Here is a 17,955-nt window from a genome sequence, read left to right on the forward strand (position 1 = left end):
AAAATGCCACCACATACAAAATAACACTAAAACAATTTTTATTATCTGCTACACTAACAACATTATTATTATCCGCTACACTAACACAATTATTACTCCGCTAAAATGCCACCACATACAAATTAACACTACAATTCACAATATAATTTATCTACACTAACTAAACTATATAACTCAAAGAAAATTTGTGAGGACATGATTATACCTTAGCGGAGGTGCTTGCACCACCGAACAATGACAGCATCACTGATACGTCTCCAACGTATCTATAATTTATGAAGCATTCATGCTATTATATTATCTGTTTTGAATGATTATGGGCTTTATTATACACTTTTATATTACTTTGGGACTAACCTATTAACCGGAGGCCCAGCCCATATTGTTGTTTTATTGCCTGTTTCAGTAATTTGAAGAAAAGGAATATCAAACGGAGTCCAAACGAATGAAACCTTCGGCAGCGTGATTTTTTGGAAGAATATCATACGGGAGACTTGGAGTTCACGTCATAAGAGCCTCGAGGAGGCCAGGAGATAGGAGGGCGCGCCCACCCTTCCTGGGCGCGCCCCCTGTCTCGTGGGCCCCTCGAGCACCCCCCCCGACGGACTTCTTTTGCCTATATAGTCCCATATACCCTAAAAACATCAAAGGAGAAGATTGATCGGGAGTTCCACCGCCGCAAGCCTCTGTAGCCACCAAAAACCTCTCAGGAGCCCGTTCCGGCACCCTTCCGGAGGGGGAATCCATCACCAGTGGCCATCTTCATCATCCCGGTGCTCTCCATGATGAGGAGGGAGTAGTTCACCCTCGAGGCTGAGGGTATGTACCAGTAGCTATGTGTTTGATCTCTCTCTCTCTCTCGTGTTCTCTCTCGTGTTCCCTCTATGGCACGATCTTGATGTATCCCGAGCTTTGCTATTATAGTTGGATCTTATGCTGTTTTCCCCCCTCTACTCTCTTGTAATGGATTGAGTTTTCCCTTTGAAGTTATTTTATCGGATTGAGTCTTAATTGATTTGAGAACACTTGATGTATGTCTTGCCATGCTTATCCTTGGTGACAATGGGATATCATGTTCCACTTGATGTATGTTTTGGTGACCAACTTGCAGGTTCCGCCCATGAACCTATACATAGGGGTTGGCACATGTTTTCGTCTTGACTCTCCGGTAGAAACTTCGGTGCACTCTTTGAAGTACTTTGTGTTGGTTGAATAGATGAATCTGAGATTGTGTGATGCATATCGTATAATCATGCCCACGGATACTTGCGGTGATAATGGAGTATCTAGGTGACATTAGGGTTTTGGTTGATTTGTGTCTTAAGGTGTTATTCTAGTACGAACTCTTGAATAGATTGATCCGAAAGAATAACTTTGAGGTGGTTTCGTACCCTACCATAATCTCTTTGTTTGTTCTCCGCTATTAGTGGCTTTGGAGTGACTCTTTGTTGCATGTTGAAGGATTGTTATATGATCTATCTATGTTATTATTGTTGAGAGAACTTGCACTAGTGAAAGTATGAACCTTAGGCCTTGTTTCCTAGCATTGCAATACCGTTTACGCTCACTTTTACCATTAGTTACCTTGCTGCTTTTATAATTTCAGATTACAAATACCTTTATCTACTATCCATATTGCACTTGTATCACCATCTCTTCGCCGAACTAGTGCACCTATACAATTTACCATTGTATTGGTTGTGTTGGGGACACAAGAGACTCTTTGTTATTTGGTTGCAGGGTTGTTTAAGAGAGACTATCTTCATCCTACGCCTCCCACGGATTGATAAACCTTAAGTCATCCACTTGAGGGAAATTTGCTACTGTCCTACAAACCTATGCACTTGCAGGCCCAACAACGTCTACAAGAAGAAGGTTGTGTAGTAGACATCAACCACCACCGCCCCCTCACCGAACGGAGGTTCAACTCCGGATACAACCCAAGCTGCACCTCCTCCTCACCACCTCCTCCTCCACAGCTGCTGCTCCTCCTCACCACCACCTCCTTCTCCACCGCACCTCCTCCACCCCACCATGGCTCCTCCTCCCAAATGCACAAAAAACTATCCCATAGCAAAAAAACTACCGTAGGCCGTCGGAGAATGCTATGATCTATCTATTATGTGCCTTGGATATGAAAATGGGTGAAAAACGGAGGAGATAGAGGCAGGTTGGTTTCGTCTACAGAGAAGCTACATAGAAGAACGAGAGAACGAGAGACAGAGGCGAGCATGGGAGGAAGGACATGCCCATGATGCTTATCCAGACCTTTTCAGTCCAGCGTTGGCCGAAAAGCTCTTCGGCCGCTGGCTGGCCGAAAACAGGCCTTTTCGGCCGCGCGCACGCCGAAGCTACTATTTTCGGCCAGCCCCCCACCGGCGCCACCTCTTCAGCCTAGGTAGGCCCCTCTTCAGCCCACGGAAGGCCAAAATGCCATTTTCGGCCTAATAGTGGCCGAAAACACCCTTTTCGGCCAAGTGGAGGCCGACGGGGTAATATTTTTGATTTTTTTGCATTGTCTGCTATAGTATCCGAAATTGCTATAAAATAAGTGATAGTTTTGAAAAAAAATCCCATTCATCGTCCTCGGCCTAGAGAAGGAGAGCTGATAAGAATCAACACCTGGCTGACAAGCACCTCGAGGAGATGGATGACGGGCAGGAGGCTGCGCTTGGTGGTCTTGGCAGCAGATCCGGCTGTTTCGACTTGTATCCGGTGGCCGGGCTGACAGATCGAGGCGGAGGAGCACGAGGCCGATAGAGAGGTTGTCGGAGGAGGCGAGCTCCAAGGCAGGGCGTTCCTGTTGTGTTCCATGTGGCGACTCCCTTCCCTGGAGAAAACAGAGATTAGAGAGAGAAGAAGGAGAAGGGGAAGATTAGGGAGAGGAGAAGAAGAAGAACGATAGGGGCGGCTCGGAAGCACAGAGGAGCTCCTCTCCAGGCGATGTTGGAGGAGGCAGGGAGGCCAGCTGCTGGGAGTGATTGAGGGGCTGAGAGTGGGTGGGTCAGATAAGATAGAGAGATAAAGATAAGATTGTAAAGGAAAATCAATAAGATTGCGATGGTGCATGAACTATTAGGACTGGTACTGCGTAGCTCCACCTTGCGGGATTTTGATGCTGTATATATATCTGGCCATGGGCCGGGCCGGGCTGGGCTTGGTCCGAGCCTAAAAAAGCCCACGGCAAAAACTGAGGCCTAGGCCCTACCATCGGGCCTACTTTTCAAGCCCAAGCCCGGCCCATCTGGTAAAAATCCCTGAAAAGCCCTTAGGGCTTAGGGCTGTGGGCCGGGCCTCTTCCTTAAAATGCCGATATGTCAAGCCCAAGCCTGTCCAGGCCCTGCTAGTGGGCTCAAAACTCAGGCCTAGGTCCTGAATTTTAGGGTCGGGCCTGAGATGGCCAGGACTAGCTGTATATGGCCTGTATGCGTAGCCCCGTCCATATGGCTTTGTCTATAATTTCTATACTTATGTGGCAAGCGGAAGTACTTCCCGGGGGGGGGGGGGATTCCAGGGACTCAAATCTTTGCAGGGTGATGAAATAGTTTCAGAATTAGGGAGTTCAAATGTTTGAACTGAACTGATCCACTGATGATGGTCTGATGATGTGTAAATGTTGTCTAAAGATAGTGCATTCGTTGTCGCTTAGTCACATTATGTTCTGCTTATGTTAGGATTGTCCATCTTGATGGAAAAGGATGTACTGGTATTGTATTAAGTTGATGATATGATATTGAGGTTGGTTGTATTCATATTTTTCTTGGAATCAGTCTGAAGTTTAGCAGAAGAAGCATAATTAGGTTTTGATTTATTTCAGCGCTTTGTCTGAATTTTATTTCAGTTAACTCATAAGTTGTGTGAATGATGCTAGGCTTCCGCCTGATCGGTGCTTACGTCCTGCTGATTTTACTGTATTTTGTAAACCCCGCTAATTTGCTCACATAAACTGTGCTACTGTATCCGACTGGGGAAAAAGAAGGAAAATCGAGTTCTTAGTCTTTTCTTAAGAGAGAGCGTGTTGTCTGTGTGTGTGTCGGTCAAGTCTTTCTGGTTGGGCGAAGCCCAAAAATAGTGCAAAAAACAAATACAACTGAAATATAATTTTCCAAAAAATGTTTTAATAGCACGTATGCATTCATGGGCCGGCCCATGTACGGGGCTTGACTCCCTGTTTGTTTTTATTCCCTTTTTACTTTTCTTTTCTCATACAGATTTCTTCCTTCTTTAAACTAATTCGGCATTTTCAAATTTTAAAAGTTGAGACTTTTCAAAAACATGATCAAGAAATCACAAAATGTATGTGAATTCGAAAAAATGTTTAGGAAATCATAAATTCTTCACGGATTCAGAAATGTGGGTAGTTTCACAAAATTTTACGCAAATTATTAAAAAAAACTATTTGGAAAAACGGTAGGGAAATAAAATCATGGTGATGATTTTCAAAAAATGATCGTGTATTCAAATATTCGGGAATCTGAAAAATGATGTCCATGAAATTTTAGAAAATGTTCACATAAATTCAAAAAAAATATAATTTGAAGTTTTTTCCCAATTTTAAAAAAGTTCATCGATTCAATTTTTTTTGGTTGAGTAAAAAAATGTTCATGAATTCGAAAAATGTTCATGCCTTTAAAAAATGTTCATAAACAAAACCAATATTCCTGATTTTTTTAATAAAATCAAAAATTTCAAAAAAAATGTTTGTCGATTCAAAAAACTGTTCACCTATTCAAAAATCTTTTATGTCTAGGATTTGAATAGTTTTTGGAAAGTCTTTATATGTCTAGGTGCTGGGAGTAGTTCTTGGTCGATGAGATTTGTTTTTAAAGTTTTAAATATTTCCTTGCGCAACATAATGACAAGTGTGGCGTGCAGTGGGAAGCTCGTAGCCTTGGGATTTACCACCCCGAATTTATTGTGATCACATGGACCTAGCGACCATCATGTGTGAGGGTGGGAAGGAAAATCAGTGGCAATATGGTGAGCCGCCATGTTAAAATAGAGGACACTCGTATGTCGGGGTATTGACATATTTATTTGGCTAGAGCATAATTTTTTTTGTCTCCCGTTGCAATGCACGGGCATATTTGCTAGTAATATATAAACTAGTTCATGCTAATTCAAGTTCTAAATATTGTGCCTTCATATTCGTATATAAATTTCTTTTTTCCATCATAAAAAATGACGGACGCGGCAACGCTCGTTGTTATGGTCTAGTTTGTTTGGCGGCCAGACCTGTTGCCCGTTGTTATGGTCTAGTTTGTTTGGCGGCCAGACCCACGTGGGCGTGCTAGCATTTGTGTCAGATATACTCCCTCCGTCCGAAAATACTTGTCATCAAAATAGATAAAAAAGGATGTATCTAGAACTAATATACATCTAGATACATCCCCTTTTATTCATTTTGATGACAAGTATTTCCGGACGGAGGGAGTATGTACGAGAGAAGGGAAGAGAAATACAGGCTCAAAATACACCAATTGCTTTGATCGGATGCAAAATAATCGGCGAGAGAATCAGTGTGCACTGGACTTCATGCGCCAAAATTATTATTCACATTGGGCTTAACTTTCCTATAGGTTTGCCGTTCTCTTTGAGGGCTATCAGTGGGGAATCATATATGCCTGGTTTGTTCTATTATAGCACATACAAATGTTTACATTGGTGTGACTAAAGATTTTTACTTGTGTAACTAGCAGTGTGTTAACCTGCCGATAATGTAAACGTAACCTGGATGATAACCTTGGTCAGTTAATGAAATCAGATTTTCTCATAATCAGATGTAACAATCATGGCAACATTGGATGAAATAAACGGGAACAAGCTGGAGTAGTATAATGTTGGAGAAACAAAGCTGACGGTAGGGAGTACCCTGTTAGCTTGGTATAGTTTAACTGTAACAGTTCCGACAAATATTATTCCATGGTTACAAACACAGACACCTTTTATTGAACCACTGTAGCAAATCAAATGTGCAATGGAGATTAACATGAAACGAAACTGAAACAACAGGCCACAGGCTCTTCCTTACAACAAAACATAATATTATACCATAACGCAGAGAGGTCGGCCACATGAGTTGCTGGCGTTCAGGGAGTAAACAAAGGCAGGCAGTAGTCAATGTTAGAAGGTAGGTTTTGGCAATGAAAACCTTCCTCGCAGCAATTCGATTGGTCCGTATATGGCCAGCCCACGTTGTCAACACAGGCCATCCATGAAGGAACGCAACCTTCAGGATAAATGAGAATTTGTGCTACAGTTGGTGGAGCAATGATCAAGATCACTATGATGGCCACCGCCTGAGTGCCACTGATCGCCATCTCTCTCTCTCTCTCTCTCTCTCTCTCTCTCTCTCTGTGTGTGTGTGTGTGTGTGTGTGTGTGTGTGTCTGGGCATGTGTGTGTCTATGTGTTACTACTTGAGTTTTTGTTGGGCCAGCTCTTGGCCGGTCATCCTTCTTATAGCACGTCGTCTTGAAAAGTTGGAGAAGAAATATATATAAACACGAGCTAAACCGTAGGGCATCTTTCAGACCCATTTGATTCGCGTCAAACAGACAACCTAACATGGATTCATAAATAACTACATTAGCAATTAATGGCGAACTGGTGACTACATTTTAGTGTATTGGTATTCCATTGACAACAAACTACAGCTGACTTTCAAGCGCAAATTAAACCGTAAGCATCTTTCAAACCCATCCGGTTAAGATCGGATAGATAAGATGCTAGAGCTATCTAAGAAAGTTTACTACCAACTAACGGCGAAGAGTTCACTGTATTTTAATGTATTGATACTCACTTGAGAGAAATTAAGCAACACAAGTTGACTTTCAAACACAAATTTAACCTTAGGGTATCTTTCAGACCAAACTGATCTGTATCAAACACATAACATGCCAGATACATAAAAAAACTACATGAGCAATTAATGGCGAAGAGTTGACTATATTTTAGTGTATTGTTATTCCATTGGTAAGAAATTAAACAATATAAGCTGACAATCAAGCACAATTTAAATCGTAGGGTATCTTTCTAACTCATCTGATTCATATCGGACAGGCAAGATGCCAGAAATACATAAAATTGTTTATTAGCAATTAACTGCAAAGAGTTGACTATACTTTTGTTACTGGTACTCACTTTAGAAAAATTAAGCAACCCGCGCTGACTTTCAAACGCAAATTAAACCGTAAGATATCTTTTAGACCCTTATGTTCCGCATCAACCACACACCATGACAAGGATTCATAAATATCTACATTAGCAATTAATGCCCAAAAGGTGAATATATTTTAGTGTACTAGGTAAGTGCCCGTGCGTTGCACACGGGCATACATATTCTGTTGGCTCAACACTAATTATGGCGGACATATACATGTAGGATCCTCTTGCACATCAGATGACATTGCCGTATTTTTTACCGCTAGCATTAGATGATATTGTCGGCCTTTCTATTGCTAAAATCAGTTTTCTTCTTTCTCCTCCTTCTCTACATCCTCGACCCACTATCTCGGGCATACGAATCTAAGCGTGCAACCTTTGTCAATGGTGTAGCCAACTCACAATCCTCCTTTCAACTCCACCGTACAGTTTCTTATAATTCACATTGTTCACATCTTAGTAAGTCTCTCTCCCTCTAATAAAAGTGCACGTGTAACCATAGGAAGAAATTTCCTTGCTCATCCTTGTAGCAGGCAAATACTTAAAAATCAAGAAACCTAAAGAGGTTTAATAATATATACTACCTCCGATCCAAAATAATAGTAGCGCTTTTGAACTAAGGTTCCTCCGATCCATAATAAGTGTCGCAATTTTGAACTTAATATTAGTTCAACCTTACTTCAAAATTGCGACACTTATTTTAGATTGGAGGGATGAAAAAATAGCACAAGGGCAAGAAAAAACTTTTCTCCCGTGACTAATGCAAATTAAATAGATCTTAGCGCGAGGGCAATAAATATTGAATACATATCAAACACAAGATAGTATGCTCAAATATAGAAATAGCAAGTACACAAGTGTTGTAATCATGAATTGCATGGATAAATGAAACGACTAATCCATGCTACAGTCTACCAATGCACAATTATGCCGGCATGAAACTATTGCTCCAATAAGTTGAATCGTATGAATATGTGTAAACCGAATTATATAAAGAGACATTTATTATGACACTTTTTTCATTTTGACACTTTTTTATCCAATAAGTTAGCTTAGGGGAAGAAGAGCACACCACAGCAAATGCACGAAAACTTCATTTATGGTGGCACTTTTTCTTCAAAATTACAAAGAAGAAACAACAGAAAACATATGTAGCTAGCTCAAAAGTGAAGCACACATGTGATTTATGCATGTAAACATAACATGATGAAGTAAACTGTAACATGTGCTCTAGATCGTTTCATATGAGCCCTCTAGCCGACAATAACCAATCCACCTAGCATAATTGCAGCTAAAATTTCAGATAAATAGTCACAAACCATATACCAAATTCAGTATAGTGTCATGCTAGTGTGATAAATAGTACGCACATGTAATTTAATGTACTACTCCCTCCGTCCCAAAATAATTGTCTTAAGCTTAGTACAACTTTGTACTAGAGCTAGTACAAAGTTGAGACACTTATTTTGAAACGGAGGGAGTACTTAACAAAAGTTGCAAGATAACTGAATTGGACGCAGCAAGAGAGCAGGTGCTTTAGGTTAATTAACTGTATGGACATCTTACAGCCTCTACCGTGAAATGAAAGGAGGATTACTCAAGGAATAGACTGTGCAAACGTTGTCCCAACTCAGGCAAAGGCCACGCTGATGATGCGCGCTTGTTGTTATGTCTGCGGCTGCATCACCGTGGAAGTGGCACCGCCATCCTCCATCGCCACCCAGCCCAACGCGCCGCTGCTGCCGCACAGGCCCTCATCATCCTCGCAGCAGCTGATACTTGATCTCCAGTTCACACCCACCATCGTGTCCATCACGTCTCCTGCGGCTGGTTTCTCCGTGCGCACGTGCTGATGACGTCAATGTCACACAGGACGGCGAAGCAGTCGGTTCCCCCCAACTCATCGAGCTCTTTATTTCTGATGAACTTGAAGCTTAGTTCGTTGTCCATGCGGAAATTCCTCGATAGTCCAATGATGTGCGGAGGCGGCGCCTCCACCCCCTCCGTCTGCTTGCCTTGGTGAGGGAGCAGATTGAAGCACACAATGGTGTTTTTTTGCGGGGGGAAGCACATAATGGTGTTGACGTATCTCTGCCCCTGCTGGCGCCTGTGGTCGGTCGGGATGAGTTAGAGACCAGGTAGATGAGGTCGTTGGGTGATAAAAGCTGCACTACCATTCAGGTCTCTGGCCAACTTCCGCTTCCACTTTCAGGTGACGGCTAGCCGTCGGAATCTCTCCAGCATCGTCGTTGGACGGCGTAGCCCTGCGGTTCTTCAGACAGGGGTCCTGACAATCATCCTCACCATGATTTCTAGCTAGGAGAGATAGGAGAGGGGATGAGATGGGGTGCGGCCGGCGCCGGTCTAGGAAGACATAGGAAATGGGGCGGCCACACGCACCATGGGAGAGGAGGAACGTAAGGTGAGGAGGGCTCCAAGAATGGGAGGCATGGATAGACCAGAAGAGGAAGGCGGCCGCTGGGCTCCTCGCTTGATTTCGTACTGTGATTTATTCCTTCCCATGAATTTATTGTATTACCATGTACAGCAAAGAAGAAATTGATTGCCGTCCAGGAATTTATTGCGTTCCCAAAGGAAAGATTGATCTGATTATTACGACAGATTTATTTGATTACCAAAGATTAAAGCATGGGAGGGGTTACCAAAGATGAAAACATGGGAGGGGGAGGGGGTCGTACAAGGAGGATGGACGAAGGGGTGGGCGACGTAAGACGGGAGACGGAACACTCCGTTTCTTTTAGGTAGTAGAGATTGGTATACCGGCAGGATGGAATGATACTGCAATTGTCATGATCCCAAAGGTTAACTCCCCGGAAGAGGTTACTCAATTTAGACCTATTGGCTTATGCAATGTGGTGTATAAGGTTATTTCAAAAATGATTGCATCGCGTTTGAAATTAATTCTGTCAGATATTATCAGCCCAACTCAGAGTGCTTTTGTTCCTGGGAGACTGATCGCAGATAATATTTTAGTAGCATATGAGTGTTTCCACACAATTAAAAAGAAAAGAACAGGGAGGGAAGGGCTGTGTGCTATCAAGTTGGACATGCATAAAGCTTACTACCGAGTGGAATGGTCTTTCTTAAAGCAATTTTGGTGAAGCTGGGTTTCAAAGAAAACTGGGTGAACTTGATTATGCAATGTGTGTCCTTTGTGGAGTACAGGGTTCGGTTTAATGCAGATGAGAATGATAACTTCAAACCCACTAGAGGGCTAAGGCAGGGGGACCCCCTCTCCCCCTACTTATTCCTGTTATGTACGGAGGGCCTGACTGCCCTTTTAACAAATGCGGAGGAGAGGGGAAAGATTTCTGGCATAAAGGTTAGCAGGGAAGCCCCTTCAGATTCCAATCTATTATTTGTGGATGATTCTTTGATCCTCATGCGAGCAAATGCTGCGAACGCGGAGGCCCTTAGAGCAGTTTTGGACTCTTACTGTGCCGCCTCGGGGCAAATGGTGAGTGTCGAAAAATTCAGTATATTTTTTAGTCCCAATACAAAAGTGGAGGACAAAGTGCAAATCTGTACAATTTTAAATATTATGACTGAGGCACTTAACAATAAATATTTAGGACTACCGGCCAATGTGGGCATGGACAAAAGCGATTTTTTTGGTTCTTGATTGATCGTATTATTATAAAGATTAGTGGATGGTAAGAAAAGTTGTTATCGGCTGGTGGAAAGGAAATTTTGCTTAAGTCTGTTGTTCAAGCTATCTCAACATATGCAATGTCCGTCTTTAAAATTCCTAAAAAAATTTGCAAAGAAATCATAGACACGATGTCGCAATTCTGGTGGGGTGACAAGGACAATCAGAAAAGGATGCACTGGATGGCGTGGTGGAAGATGTGTGTTCCAAAAGACCAAGGTGGAATGGGTTTCCGTGATATACACTATTTTAACCTGGCTTTGTTAGCGAAACAAGCTTGGCGCCTCTTGGAAAATCTTGAATCATTATGTGCAACAATCCTAAGAGCAAAGTATTTCCCGGAGGGCGATTTGATGAGCGCGGTATTAAAAAAGGGCTCCTCTTTTACGTGGCAAAGCATTATGGCGGGAGTGGTTTCACTCAGGAATGGCTATATATGGAGAGTCGGAACAAGAGAAAATATTGGCATATGGAGAGATGCATGGATTCCAAATTGTGAAGATAGGAAAATTATTACACCAAGAAGGGGGAATCTCCTGACAAAAGTTTCTGATCTTATTGACCCAATCACAAATTGTTGGGATGAAGATTTGGTGAGACAAACTTTGTGGCCAATTGATGCTCGTAGAGTCCTAGCAATCCTGATCCCTATGCATAATATGTCGGACTTTATTGCTTGGAGCTATACAAATAAGGTTTATACACTGTACGATCAGTGTATGTGGAGGAATGGAAAAAGCAGCATGGGAGGAAATTGGAATACTCAGATGGCATGGGTAGAAGTAAGGTCAATCCTATTTGGGGTAAGATCTGGAAATTAGCTTGTCCGGCCAAGGTTAAATTTTTTATTTGGCATACGCTCCACGGGACTCTACCGTGTCGCGTTACACTGGCCAACAGACACATAAAAACTCAGCCAATATGTTCAGCATGTTTGGAGGGGCCAGAGGACACGAAACATGTATTATTTCTGTGCCAGAAGGCAAAAGAAGTGTGGGAATATTTGGGGTTGTATGAAGTGGTAAAAAAAGCCTGCATCATTGACCGTGCAGGAGAGACAGTCCTTGAATTCTTACTCCTTATGACTGATCATGAATTACCTATCTTGGGCTCCCGGAATGCAGGGGAACTAATCGCTATAGCTGCTTGGTATTTATGATGGAATAGACATGATGGAATAGACGGAAGCTAGTCCATGATGGTAAGTCTCAGGAGGCGTCTCAAACCTCCATGGGGATTAGAGCTATAACAGTGAATTATGTAAATGCTCACTCACCTAGAGCAAAGAGAAAGAATGAAGGATGGTGCAGACCTCCAATGGGGTTTGTTAAATTGAATGTGGATGCTTCTTTTGATCATAATCATCTACGAGGCACAACGGGTGCTGTTATCAGAGATGACAAAGGAAACTTCATAGTAGGTGGTAATTGGAAGATTCAGTACTGTGCGGATGCTCTGACAGCCGAGGCGTTCGCCCTCAGGTTTGGTTTACTGTTGGCACAAAAAACGGGTTGCAATCGTCTCATTATCAATTCAGATAATATGGAAGTCATTGACACAATGAAGAACGGTGAGAGTCTGCGGGAGGAGCGGCGACAATTTTTGAGGATTGTTTTTTTATGGCATGTGATTTTCCACAAATCAGTTTTGAACATTGTAATAGAGAATCAAACAAAGTAGCTCATGAGCTTGCTAGATTAGCAAAATGTTCCATGACTAGGGATTGGATAGAGGAGCCCATGGAAAATCTTGTAACTCTTCTGATAGACGATGTAAATATTATTTATAATTAATAAAGTTCAAGCTGTTTTTCAAAAAAAAATAAACAACACAAGTTATGTTTCAAGCACAAATTAAACCATAGGTATCTTTGAAACTCGGCTTAATAAGATCTGACAGACAAGATGCGAGAGCTTGCTAAAAAAGTTATTGGTAACTAATGGTGAAGAATTGATATTCACTTATTAGTATTTTAGTGTATTAGTACTGACTTGATAGCAATTAAGCAACACAGGTTGACTTTCAAACAAAAAATTAACCTTAGGGTATCTTTCAGACCCAACAGATCTGTATCAAACACACAACATGGTAGAGATACATAAAAAACTACATTAGACATTAATGGCGAAGACTTGACTATATTTCAGTGTATTATTATTCCAGTGGCAATAAATTAAACACCATAAGCTGACTTTGATCATTGAAGAGAACAAGGATGAAAAAGCAATTGAGAAGTTCCTGTCATGGTATTTTCATGGCAGATGTCCTCAAAGGACTTAGTCGCGAGGCCATCGGAATTGGGCGGTAGTTCAGGGGGTTAACTGGACACGAGGAACACAAGGTTTACCCAGGTTCGGCCCCTCACGGTGGAGGTAAAAGCCTACGTCCTGCTTTCGTTGTATTGATGATGATCTCGATTACAAGGGGTGCTCTTGGCTAACCTAGTACTCAAGAGGTTGTAACTTGATCTTTCTGACCCCGGGGCTCCCCTTTATATATAGGTTGAGGCCTGGGGTTTACAATAGAGTCTGGATCAGAAACGACCCGTACCATAGTCTATCTCTTTAGCATGCCTTATCTTCTAAGCAAGGAAAAACTGTAAGGCGGTTTAACATAAGGGCCTAAGCCGGTGCACCATGAGCCAGCTCATCTATGGGTGGCTTCTTCTAGACGTGTCTCTTTGATCACCGCGGCCCACCTGGCCCAGCCTTCTTAAGCAGCCACTTCAGTGACCCGGCCCTAAACGGGGCGGGTTACATCCTGGGGTTATATCTAGCCCCCAGGTTGATTTGAAGGCATTCATGTCAACCTCCTGGACCGTAATGACCCAGGCGGGTCTGTTGGGAAACGTAGCAAGCAATTTTAAAAAAATCATACGCTCACCCAAGATCTATCTAGAAGATGCATAACAATGAGAGGGGGAAAGTGTGTCCATGTACCCTCGTAGACCGAAAGCGGAAGCAATTTCTTAACACGGTTGATGTAGTCGAACGTCTTCTCGTTCCGGCTGATCGAGTACCGAACGTACGGCACCTCCGAGTTCTGCACACGTTCAGCGTGATGACGTCCCTCAAGCTCTTGATTCAGCAGATGGCCGAGGAAGTAGATGAGTTCCGTCAGCACGACGGCATGGTGACGGTGATGGTGATGTGATCCGCGCAGGGCTTTGCCTAAGCACTGCGAGAATATGAACGGAGGCATAAACGGTGGAGGGGGGTGCCGCACATGTCTTGGAACAATTAATGTGTCTTCTAGGGCCCTCCCCTCCCCGTATATAAAGGAGGGAGGGAGAGGAGGCCGACCCTAGGCGCACCCCAAGTAGGAGGTCCTAGTTGGATTCGGCCCCCCTTCCTTTTACCGGACGGGGAAAGGGGGGAGGAGAGGGAGAGGAAGAAGGAAGGCGCCGCCCCTCCCCTAGTCCAATTCGGACTCCTCCCTTGTGGGGGCGTGCCAGCCCCTTGTGGGCTGGTTAGCCTCCCTCCTATGGCCCATATGTCCCATATCTTTTCGGGGGGGGGGGTTCCGGTAACCCCATCGGTACTCCGGTTGTTGGGGAACGTAGCAATAATTCAAAATTTTCTATGCAACACCAAGATCAATCTATGGAGATTCTAGCAACAAGAGAGGGAGAGGATGAGCATCTTCATACCTTTGAAGATTGCTAAGCGAAAGCGTTACTATAACGTGGTTGATGGAGTCGTACTCGCGGCGATTCAAATCGCGGAAGATCCGATCTAGCACCGAACGGACGGTGCCTCCGTGTTCAACACACGTACAGCCCGGGGACGTCTCCTCCTTCTTGATCCAGCAAGGGGAGAGGAGAAGTTGAGGAAGAACTCCGACAGCACGACGGCGTGGTGCTGGTGGAGCTCGTGGTTCTCCAGCAGGGCTTCGCCAAGAACTATGAAGGAGGAGGAGATGTATGAGGAGGGAGGGGCTGCGCCAGGGGAAAAGTGTTGCTTCCCTCCCACCCCCTCACTATATATAGGAGGAAGGGGAGAGGGGGCTGGCCCCTCTAGATTACATTTAGAGGAGGGGCGGCGGCCAGGGGAAACCCTAGATGGGTTTGGGCGCCCCCACCCCCTAGGAAACTCCCCCCCCCCAAGACGGGAGGGGTGGCTGCCCTAGGGGAGGCGCCCCAACCTCTCCAGGTTACGTGAGATGGGGTGGGAGGGGCGCTCAGCCCCTTAGTGGGCTGATGTGCCCCCTCCCCTTGGCCCATAGGGCCCCCCAACGCTTGTCGGGGCCTCCGAAACCCCTTTCGGACACGCTGGTCGTCACCCGGTACCCCCGGAACAATTCCGGACTTCAATACCCTTTGTACAATATGCCGATCTTCGCCTCCGGACCATTTCGGAGTTCCTCGTCACGTCCGGGATCTCATCTGGTACTCCGAACAACCTTCGGTAACCACATACTATTCCCATTATAACTCTAGCGTCACCGAACCTTAAGTGTGTAGACCCTACGGGTTCGGGAACCATGCAGACATAACCGAGATACCTCTCCGGCCAATAACCAATAGCAGGATCTGGATACCCATATTGGCTCCCACATGTTCCATGATGATCTCAACGGATGAACCACGATGTCGGGGATTCAATCAATCCCATATACAATTCCCTTTGTCCAACGGTATGTTACTTGCCCGAGATTCGATCGTCGGTATCCCTATACCTTGTTCAATCTCGTTACCGGCAATTCTCTTTACTTGTTCCGTAATGCATGATCCCGTGACTAACTCCTTAGTCACATTGAGCTCATTATGATGATGTATTACCGAGTGGGCCTAGAGATACCTCTCCGTCATACGGAGTGACAAATCCCAGTCTTGATTCGTGCCAACCCAATAGACACTTTTGGAGATACCTGTAATGTACCTTTATAGCCACCCAGTTACGTTGTGACGTTTGGTACACCCAAAGCATTCCTGCGGTATCCGGGAGTTGCACAATCCCAAGGTCTAAGGAAATGATACTTGACATTAGAAAAGCTCTTAGCAAACGAACTACACGATCTTGTGCTATGCTTAGGATTGGGTCTTGTCCATCACATCATTCTCCTAATGATGTGATCCCGTTATCAATGACATCCAATGTCCATGGTCAGGAAACCATAACCATCTATTGATCAACAAGCTAGTCAACTAGGGGCTCACTAGGGACATGTTGTGGTCTATGTATCCACCACATGTATTACGGTTTCCAGTTAATACAATTATAGAATGAACAATATACAATTATCATGAACAAGGAAATACAATAATAACCATTTTATTATTGCCTCTAGGGCATATTTCCAACACCGCTATGTACCCGATACATTCTGGAACAATTCAGGTGTCCGAATACCACCTTCCAATATATCAATCTTTACCTCTCAACCATTTCAAGACTCCTCGTCATGTACGTGATCTCATCCGGGACTTCGGACAACCTTCGGTCACCAAAACACAGAACTCATATAATACAAATCGTCATCGAACGTTAAGCATGCGGACCCTATGGGTTCTGGAACTATGTAGACATGACCGAGACACCTCTCCGGTCAATAACCTATAGTGGAACCTGGATGCTCATATTGGTTCTCACATATTCTACGCTGATATTTATCGGTCGAACCGCTATGACAACATACGTTATTCCCTTTGTCATCGGTATGTTACTTGCCTGAGATTCGATCGTCGGTGTCTTCATACCTAGTTCTATCTCGTTACCGGAAAGTCTCTTTACTCGTTACGTAATGCATCATCCCGTAACTAACTCATTAGTCACATTGCTTGCAAGGCTTCTTATGATGTGCATTACCGAGAGGGCAAAGAGATACCTCTTCGATACTTGGAGTGAAAAATCCTAATATCGATATATGCCAACCCAAAAAACACCTTCGGAGATACTTGTAGAGCATCTTTATAATCATCCAATTATGTTGTGACGTTTGATGGCACACAAGGCATTCCTCCGGTATCCGGGAGTTGCATAATCTCATAGTCAGAGGAATATGTATTTGACATGAAGAAAGCAGTAGCAATAAAACTGAACAATCATTATGCTAAGCTAACGGATGGGTCTTGTCCATCACATCATTCTCCTAATGATGTGACCCCGTTCATCAAAGGACAACACATGTCTATGGCTAGGAAACTTGACCATCTTTGATTAACGAGCTAGTCAAGTAGAGGCATACTAGGGACACGGTGTTCTGTCTATGTATCCACACATGTATCAAGTTTCCGGTTAATACAATTCTAGTATGAATAATAAAAATTAATCATGATATAAGGAAATATAAAATACCAACTTTATTATTGCCTCTAGGGCATATTTCCTTCAGTCTCCCACTTGCACTAGAGTCAATAATCTAGTTCACATCGCCATGTGATTTAACACCAATAGTCCACATCTGTATGTGATTAACACCCATAGTTCACATCGCCATGTGACCAACAAGCAAAGGGTTTACTAGAGTCAATAATCTAGTTCACATCGCTATGTAATTAACACCCAAAGAGTAATAAGGTGTGCTCATGTTTCGCTTGTGAGTCAACGGGTCTGCCATATTCAGAGCCGTATGTATTTTGCAAGTTTTCTATGTCTAAAATGCTCTGCATGGAGCTACTCTAGCTAATTGCTCCCACTTTCAATATGTATCCAGATTAAGACTCAGAGTCATCTGGATCGGTGTAAAAGCTTGCATCAAAGTAACTCTTTATGAAGAACTCTTTATCACCTCCATAACTGAGAAATGTTTCCTTAGTCCTCTTAGGTAACTAAGGATAACTTTGACCGCTGTCTAGTGATCGACTCCTGGATCACTATCGTACCTTCTTTCCAAACTCATGATAAGGTACACAATAGGTCTGGTACACAACATAACATACTTTATAGAACCTATGGCTAAGGCATAGGGAATGACTTTCATTCTCTTTCTATTTTTTGTTGTGGTCGGGCTTTGAGTCTTACTCAACTTTACACCATGCAACACAGGAAAGAACTCCTTCTTTGACCGTTCCATTTTTAACTACTTCAAAATCTTGTCAAGGTATGTGCTCATTGAAAAATCTTATCAAGCGTCTTGATCTATCTCTATAGATCTTGATGCCCAATTGTTGAAAATATGCCC

The sequence above is a fragment of the Triticum aestivum genome, chromosome 1B (genome assembly GCF_018294505.1).
Source record: "Triticum aestivum cultivar Chinese Spring chromosome 1B, IWGSC CS RefSeq v2.1, whole genome shotgun sequence".
Taxonomy (NCBI): domain Eukaryota; kingdom Viridiplantae; phylum Streptophyta; class Magnoliopsida; order Poales; family Poaceae; genus Triticum; species Triticum aestivum.